At 28.9% G+C, this 9,320-nt stretch overlaps 1 long non-coding RNA gene across 1 annotated transcript; it reads right to left on the bottom strand.

The window, feature by feature from the left end:
- Nucleotides 1-1,626: 1,626 nt before the first annotated feature.
- On the bottom strand, nucleotides 1,627-3,690 carry LOC131611802 (uncharacterized). Its single transcript, XR_009287148.1, has 6 exons — nucleotides 3,421-3,690; nucleotides 3,267-3,303; nucleotides 3,096-3,183; nucleotides 2,362-2,945; nucleotides 2,107-2,233; nucleotides 1,627-2,033 (listed from the first exon to the last, which is right to left on the bottom strand). It is a non-coding gene; the product is annotated as an uncharacterized LOC131611802 (long non-coding RNA).
- Between the last annotated feature and the right edge of the window lie 5,630 nt (nucleotides 3,691-9,320).

The raw sequence follows: 9,320 nt of genomic DNA, 5'->3' as shown, positions 1-9,320 counted from the left end.
TTCATTCTCACATTCTCATATAAAAAAGACATTCTCAAATGATATGCCCTCATATATATATATATATATATATATATATATATATATATATATATATATATATATATATATATATATATATATATATATATATATATATATATAAGGGACGACTCAAGTGAGAATACTTGGTTATTATGAGAAATGAGAACAATGAATCACGACCATTAAATTTTGATTTTGTTGATTTTAATGGACTGTATTGGTCTCTCTTTCTGATTTTGTTGATTTTAATGGACATGATTGGTTTCTCTTTCTATGATATATATATATATATATATATATATATATATATATATATATATATATATATATATATATATATATATATATATATATCATCTTAAAAATAATTTCAAATTAAAAATATTAAGTACATAAATAAATAAAAAATAACACTTTTTTTGAGTTTGAATTCATACATTATCTTCAATATATTTAATTTTATTTTTTTAAATTGTAGAAAAATCTAATAATTTGGATATTCATACAGATTTTGACATGGTTAATCGTGCGTTCACATGATACTGGTGTGTTACTCGTACAGCCACAAGGATTTTGGTCTGGTTACCCGTGCGTTAATACGGTACTGGTTGATTACCCGTGTGATCACATGAGTTTTGACCTCGTTACCCGTGCGTTCACACGGTACTGATTTACTACCCGTGCGTCCGCATAAATACTGGCGGTGTATGCTACCCCACGCTTTTGTTTTCAAAAAGTAATAAAATAATAAGAAAAATATAACATTTATACAAAAGATTGATAACAACTATCAAATATAGATTAGCATTGGTTAGAATAAATTGTGTGAGGTTAGTATTGGTTATTTATTATAAACTGAATTGAATAATTATAATAAATTGAATATTTAAACTCAAGACTCATGATATATGCTTATACTTTTTGCTTATATTTGCTTACATTTAATGCTTCAAGTTTATCTTATTAAATTCACTGCTTAGATAAGCTACAACTTGATATAAAGCTTATTAAATTATATCTAGAACTTTTTGGTGAACAACCCTTCACTTCTCATTATATCTGGAAAGCTTTGATTTAAAGTGGCTGTATGACATGAGCCAACTATGAACTTTACAGTTAGTCATGAAATCATTAATTTTTTAAAACTCTTTCCCTAAAGTACACTGCTTTCTTGTACTGTTACTACTATAAAACTGTTTCTCTGTGGTAATAATGTTTGAACACACAATATATATAAGTAAATGGCTCTAAGTTAAAACAAAAGTCTTCTAATAACATCAAATATTTCAGCATAGTTTAGCAGAGTGTCACCACACACAAATTCTACCATGAACCGGCAGATCATACCAACATGACAAATAAAATAGAAAAAATAAATAGAGTACCAATTGACTGAATCATTCCTACATAGTTGGTTATAAGAAAATAAAAAAGATAAATTGTTGCTGAAATAGAAAAGCTAATTGATAGAAACTAACGTTATCACTAGGAATTAGAGAACCTAGTCTCTTCCAACCAATTCAAACATATACAACTGAATATACAGCAAATGAATGTTGGCATTATATAAACCTTTAAAACACACGATAATGTATTTCCCAATCCAATTAAACATAATCTTATAAAAATATGTGGTTTATCAGTACATCAAAATCTTATGTCCCCAAGTACTTGACAAATTTCTTTATGAAATTATAACTAATACAAACCAAAGTTTATTTCAAATACCCAACCAAGTGATAATGCTTTTGAAATACACATCATCATAATCAGTTCCACAAGCATAATCCGCATATATAGGTTCAACAGGGAAACTTTCAATATCCCTCCAAACATTATCACCCAAGCTTAAAATTTTCACATTGCTTCTTAGTTGATGACGAAAGTAACAGGATACCATTACCTTATAAGTGCCAGTAGAATTATCACAGCCAAAGCTGAATCTGTAACAACCTGTAGATGTGGGGCAACCAGGACTATTGCGATATAAGTGGAACAATCAACTCAACCTGAAATATAGAAATCAAAAGTTAACCCAGCATACCATAAATAACTGTTTGTGGACAATAGAATGGAATGAACCTGTGGGTCATTTACGACAACACGAACTGGTGAAGCAATATAAAAGACACCATCACATCCTTCAACAGCAGAGTCAAACGAACCTTGTTCCAAAAGATGTGCCTTAAATAGTTGCAACCTCTCCTTTCTAAAAGATCATTATTAGTCTCATAAAACTCTAAACTTTGAACATATCTAAATAAAATAGAAGAATACAAAACTTGAAAGCCAGTAGACTAAAAAACCAAATACAAACATAAAGACCCCATTCCCTACCTTAGTTGTAGAGCTGTGAGCCTGCTTAAAATACAGAAGCAGAATAGTATGCATCAAAAAGCACTAAGTTGTTGTTATGCATAAACAAACCATGTCAATATTAGCACTCCAAACCACAAACACTCCAAAATAGAATTCCATCAACATTATGAACCAAGTGACAGTAAGCTATTGTAAGCTATTGTCATTCACATCTCAATTACTTTCATTCCCATCATTTTTGCCTTTAGAGGCCAATCAAAGGATTAAATGTAGCTAGCAAGTATAATTTCCTGAACTTTAGTATAAAATTGTTTTGTGTCTGCAATGATTCAAATACACCTGAGAAAACAAATATGTAAAGATAAGTGATGGATAAAAAATATATACCTCTCACAATGCTAATGAATAAAAAATTGCAAATATGTTAGAGGAATCATAGCAAAAGTGTGAATATATAGCTTTCTTCTACGACTTTCAAGACATATGGATAATAGTCAATTAAAAACGGATGTGAACTTCATCATGTGAGCATCTTTGCGTAGGTCGTCCTTGGTTTTGCATAGGAATAAGCGCTCAAGACCGTTACTTTGTTGTAGAATGATCTGAAATACAAAGGATTAGCTTGACAAATTTTAACAGTAAGATTCAAAATCCAAGATTCAAAAAGCATGATTATACATCGAAACCCATAAAATCAAATCCAATAACAAAACCAGTCAAAACCCTAACTATTAAACAACTCAACAACTTACTAACTGTGGCAGAATCACATATGCAACTTCCGATCAGAGAACCCCATACGAAGCGGCGTCGTCGAAGAAGGAGTTTTGAAACGAAAATCTGATAAAGTAAAAGGCGGAGCAAGAGACAGAGTGAGAAGACAGGAAGCTTGAAACACAAAATATCAAAACCTAAATATAAACCTGAATCGCACATCGATAAGCATTTTCATCTCCAAATCTGTAGTAAATCAATGAATATAATTAGTACAATCAAATGTAACCTAAAATAACAAATAGTAAATCAGAAGAAATTAGAGTGAGAAAAATTGAAGAAGGATGAGAAAGAGAGAAGAACCTTCATGAGAGAGGAAGATAGAAAGGATGTAAAAATTTGTGGTTATGGACAGGTCTGAACTTTAGGATGGAGTTTGTGGAATACAAAATCTAAAAATTAGGGTTTGTTGCAGAAAGAGAAGAGAGGAAACGTGGAAATATGAAAGGGAGTGGAAGAGGTGTATGGATGAAGCTTGCAATGACAGAGAACAGTAGAAGACGGCGAAGCAGGTGGATTGTGAGGCTGAAAAGACAAAAAGGAAGAATAGAAGGGGAAAGTCTGCAGGTTGTGTTTCCAAGGTAAGATATTAAAAATATTGTATTTTCCAATAAACCAAACCATGAATCAAAACGTGTATAGATGGTAAAAGCAGCAGAATAGTGGAAGATGCTTAAGGTGTCCACGTGGCACAATGTAGAAGCAAAGGGGCAGAATGGTATTTTCTAGACCATCTTATTTTCTTATATTGTAGATGTCTTTACTTAAATCATGCATTTGTGTGGATATAAATGAAAAAAATTATGTAGCATAAAAGTATAAGGGATAATATTGACCTTATCTTTAGGAGTTTAGTCAATAACTTTCTCCGTAAAACCCTCCCTCCTTCAAATACACCATGGTTTTTTCGATCAGACTTAATCCTCTAACGTCATAGATTTTAATCCAAAACTCAACTTAAAAAATATTAAAATATATTTATTTAAACAAAAATAAATTTATTAAAAAATTAATCAATTCAAAGCCAATCCAAATTTTTAATAAGAAAATCACAAAGTTTTTAATTCAATTAAAAGATAATAAACATAAAAACTCAAAATATGTTGCGATCAATTTATTACTACATCATATTCTTATTATTTTTGTTTGAAAAACTCTTCTTTTTCACGATTACACAACAGGCAACAAATCAATCAATCTAAAATTTGGTTGTAAAAATCACTTTGCATTAATCATATCTATATAATAAAAATTAAATTGAGAGTTAAAAATTAAAAAAATATAAATATATTATATAATAGTATTCCCCAAAATTATCAATAACGGAAGTTTAATCTATATAATAGTTAATTCAAGATTAACAACAATAACGTCTGTAAAGTGCTATATGCAAAATATGCATGTCTTCAAAATTATATGAGCAGAGGATATAGTCACAAATCACTAAGATAACACACATAAATTTTACCTACCCCTAGGGCAACTGCAAGATAAGTATGTCATGGCATGCATAATGAAAATAAAAACCTAGCTAATTCTGCCACTTAGGCAACCACACAGTAAAATTTATTTTGTTTCGGTCTTATAAAATTTAAGCCACGATAATAATAGATATACCCCTACATTTACATGTCCCATTAAATAAATAAGATATGCTTTCACATACTGCACGTACACTAGTACAAAAATGACGCCTACGTTACCATGGCCAAAGGATCAAATATGATAGAATATAGTCAATTAGATGTTTTATTTATTTATTTTCATTTTAAGCCAATTTTCACCACAATTTGACGTTTCAACCGTTATAAAAGGTGGCGCATGGTCATGAGTTTGAAACTTGTTGTGGTTGTTGTTGTTCTACTATTGCATTTTTTATATTTTATTAAAAGACACATACAACAACGCTTGTTTAATACAACTGTTGTTGTATGTAGCGCGCTATCCACTTTACTATTACGGTTGAAAATTCCAACCGTCGTGAAAAGTCATCCGGGGTCATGGGTTCAAATCCTAGCACCTACAATTTTATTTATTTATTTATTTATTTTTAAGCCACTTTTCACAACAGTTGGAACTTCCAACCATGGTGAAAAGTCACTCAGGGTCATGGAGAAATATAAGCGTGTTTATTGAGTTTCTTCAACACCCTTAAAAAGTATTTATTCATTTAGTGAGAATCAACGCTCAAGACACTGCCACTAGTGATCCGCATGAAACCTAAAACTTATAAGAATTTCCAACTGAGACGAACTGTACTACCTTCAAACGCTATCTTTCATTTACGATACTTTATTTCTCCTAAAACCAAGCTCGAAAATATCATTTCTCCAATAAACAAAACTAGAAAACATCATTTCTTTCATTAACAAATTTTAGAACTCCATCATCTCTTCTCCAACTTGAATGAGATAATGAAAATATGGATTCAAGTTAGCAATGTTAGTTATTGTTCTTGTTCTTGTTGTTCTTTTTTTGTCATCGTTGTTTTTTTTTCTTATTTTTCTTGTTGTTATTATTGTTGTTCTTGTTGTTGTTATTAATGTTGTTGTTGTTGTTATTGTTGTTGTTGTTGTTGTTGTTCTTCTTCTTCTTCTCCTTCTTGTTTTTGTTCTTCTTGTTGTTCTTGCTTCTATTGTTGTTCTAATGTTGCATTTCTTTAGTTTTACCAAAAGACATACAATAAAGGTTATTTAATACAACAATGGTTGTATGTAGCGTGCTATCCAGTTTACTACCACGAAAAATAGACTATGATTGTAAATAACCCACCTACAACCATACCTTACGTAACAAAGGTTGTTAAACCGTCATTATAGGTATTTCACAACCATTGTTATATTTATTATTCATAGTAGTGGTATTAATTAGTCATAAGTCATTTATAAAAAATCATCATATTTAATAACTCAACGTTTCTTTTGAACTTGCATAATGTTTTTCATGTGTCTAAGTTGAGGAGGTATATTTCCAATCCATCTCATGTGATTCAAGTGAATGATGTATAAGTGAGAGAGAACTTGACTGTTGAGGTATCACCCTTGAAGGTAGAAGATCGAGAAGTGAAACACTTGAATGGTAAGAAGATCGCTTTAGTAAAGGTAGTGTGGGGAGGACCTACTGGAGAGAGCATGACATGGGAGTTGGAGAATCGGATGAGAGAGTCTTATCTGAAACTGTTTCTTTTAGGTAATTTTTAAGGACGAAAATTCTAAAAGTGGGGGAGTTATAACACTTGAATTTCAATTATTTATTTTATAAATTGAATTAAAAATTCTTTTTATATTTTTTTTTGGAGTGTTTATGTAATTTTTTGGGATTTGTTATGATTTATTTGTATTGGAATTTTTATTTAATTTCAATGACAATCAACGCATTATCAATAATAGATCTCCCCTCCACAAATGCCAATTGCTCATGTGAAACACATTTATCTAGATACTTCTTTATCCTATTGGCAAGCAACTTAGAAATTATCTTTTATACCACATTACACAACGAGACTGGTCGTAACTCTTTCATGTTGTTAGGTTTAGAACACTTTGGAATAAGACAAATATTTGTATCATTGATGGAATAAGACAAATATTTGTATCATTTGAGGCGAATTCCAATAACAACCCTGTAAAAAAAAATTCAGATTTCATTCCTGCCATTTGTAGATTCATTTGTTTTGTCTCTCATTGGATTTGGTCAACAAAAATAATGATGTGGTTCTGTTTATTTAAATTATTTATTTATTTAATTTTGATGCGAAATGCTGATATGCTGACATGAAATTTAATTTTTTATTTTGAATTCTTTTTAATACCACGTAATAACTCTTTATTTTTTTTATTTTAATTTTATTTATTTATTTAGTTATTATTATTATTTCAAGTGAGACTTGAATCCAAGACCTCCCACACATTTCTACAACACCCTTGCCAACTGAGCTATTTAATTTCTTAATCTATAAATAAATATGATTTTCAAATATATTATATTTAAACGTTATTAAACAAACAATATTTTAATATTTACTAATTAAAAACTGAAAATAATAAAATAATAATAAATTAAAAATAATTGAAATATAATTCTATTTTATCAATTGAAAGTAAATTGAAAAATTAAAAACAATTAAAATTTTAAAAGAAAATAAAAGTTATTTAACGTTATTTTGAAAAACAATTAAAAAATTAATTTGTTTAATTCCAAAAATTAAAACGTTATTTAAAATTTAGAAAATATATATAAACAGAAAATATTTATAAAATGAAAATATAAATTAAAACCAAAAGTTAATTTGTATTGAAAGTAATAAAATAATAATAAACTGAAAATATAAATAAATTTAGAATAATAATAAATGTGTGTTTAAATGAATGTATGTTATTTAAAATATCTTAAGAAATAATTTCAAATTTATAAAATATTTTTAAATTATAAAGAATAAAGAACATTATTTATAATTCATGTGTTAAACAAATATATTTATTCAAAATGAATTTTAATGTTATTAAAAATTAATTTAAATTATAATTTATATATATAAAAATATATAACATTTCAGTTTTCATATATAATATATTCATGTTAAAACATATAAATTATAATTTAAATTAATTTTTAATAACATTAAAATTCATATAATTTACTGTTGACATTTTTTGTTTGTTTTATATACAATACATAGTAACAATAATTATCATAATGATAATAATAATAAAAAAAATATAATATTCAGACACCACTATTTATAACAATATAAATAATATAATATTTAGATGATAAAAATTATAAAAGAAAATAATTATAGTATAATATCCAGCTACCATTATTATAAAAATTATAATTATTTATATAAATTCTCATTTTAATTATAAATTTAAATTAGAATAAATCTGAAAAAACTTAATATTCATAAAACATTATTAATAATTCTAATATAAATAACAATTAATAATATATTATTTACTTAAAACTTAAAATATATATATATATATATATATATATATATATATATATATATATATATATATATATATATATATATATATATATATATATATATATATATATATATTATTAAATTGACACTATTGTAATATTCTAATTTTTTATTAAGAGATTAAATGATAGGAATTTCATTTAGTTGAGATGGAACCAAGTGGCATTGTGGTAAATAAAGTCTAGTTAGGGGATACTCTAGTCTTTGCACTCTATCTAAGTCATAAGGATTGTTTGGTTTCGGGACATTTCTGATTTTTAGAAGCCAAAAACAGAATTTAGGAGAAGAAGAAGAAAACATGAGAAGAAGAAGAAGGAAGGAGAAGACCATTCAACTTTCAGCCTTGCATGCACCTTTGATCCATCAATCTTCATCATCCACTTCTGATTTTCGGAGCTTCTTCCTCGGATTAATCAGGTGACTCTCAAAAATAGAGACCTTGGGGTATTCTATGGGGTTTATGCCAACTTTGGGGATTAAGGGTTTGTGAGTAAATGCTTTTGATCCTCATTTTATGCATGTGTTAGACTCTATTGGTAGTAATAATTCGTTTACATATTGTTCCTATATCTCATTATTCGATAAAAGGGGATTGCATGTAGAAATTTGGGGCTTGGGGACCCCAAATGCGTTTCTGCATTTTGCTGATTTTGCAGAGTTCGCTGCAGCGAACTTTCATTCGCTGTAGCGAATGATTCGCTGTAGCGAATGATTTGCTGTAGCGAACTGTGTAGCGAATAAACCTGGGAGTTGAATTGATTTATTCGTTGTAGCAAACTTTCCTTCGCTGTAGCGAATCGGGGCTTCGTTGGAGTTCGCTGTAGCGAACTGACCTGGATTTGAAGAAGTTTAGCTTCTGTTTGAGTTCGCTGTAGCGAACAGAAGTTCGCTGTAGCGAACTAGTCTGGTACAGAATTGATAATTCTCCCCATATGAGTGCAGTTTCGTTTCGTATCGGAATCGAAGGCCTCCTACGACTTGTATGATATGCTAGTACATGTTTTAAGTGTATGAGACTATGATATGATCACCATCTTACTTGTATGCATGGATATTTGAGAGATGCAATTGTTGATTGTGTTATGATGTGATCATTGTTATTCTCGTTCGTTTCGGTTGAACGTTCGAAGACGCTCTGCCTGTGTGGCTTGATTGTGTCGTGGTATGCTTGAATCGGAGTGGGCCTAGGCTATTAGGGGGTAAACCGCAT

Source organism: Vicia villosa, linkage group LG6 (genome assembly GCF_029867415.1).
Source record: "Vicia villosa cultivar HV-30 ecotype Madison, WI linkage group LG6, Vvil1.0, whole genome shotgun sequence".
Lineage (NCBI taxonomy): Eukaryota > Viridiplantae > Streptophyta > Magnoliopsida > Fabales > Fabaceae > Vicia > Vicia villosa.
Note: the sequence above shows the minus strand (reverse complement) of the source record. Positions and strands in the feature narration are given on the sequence as shown.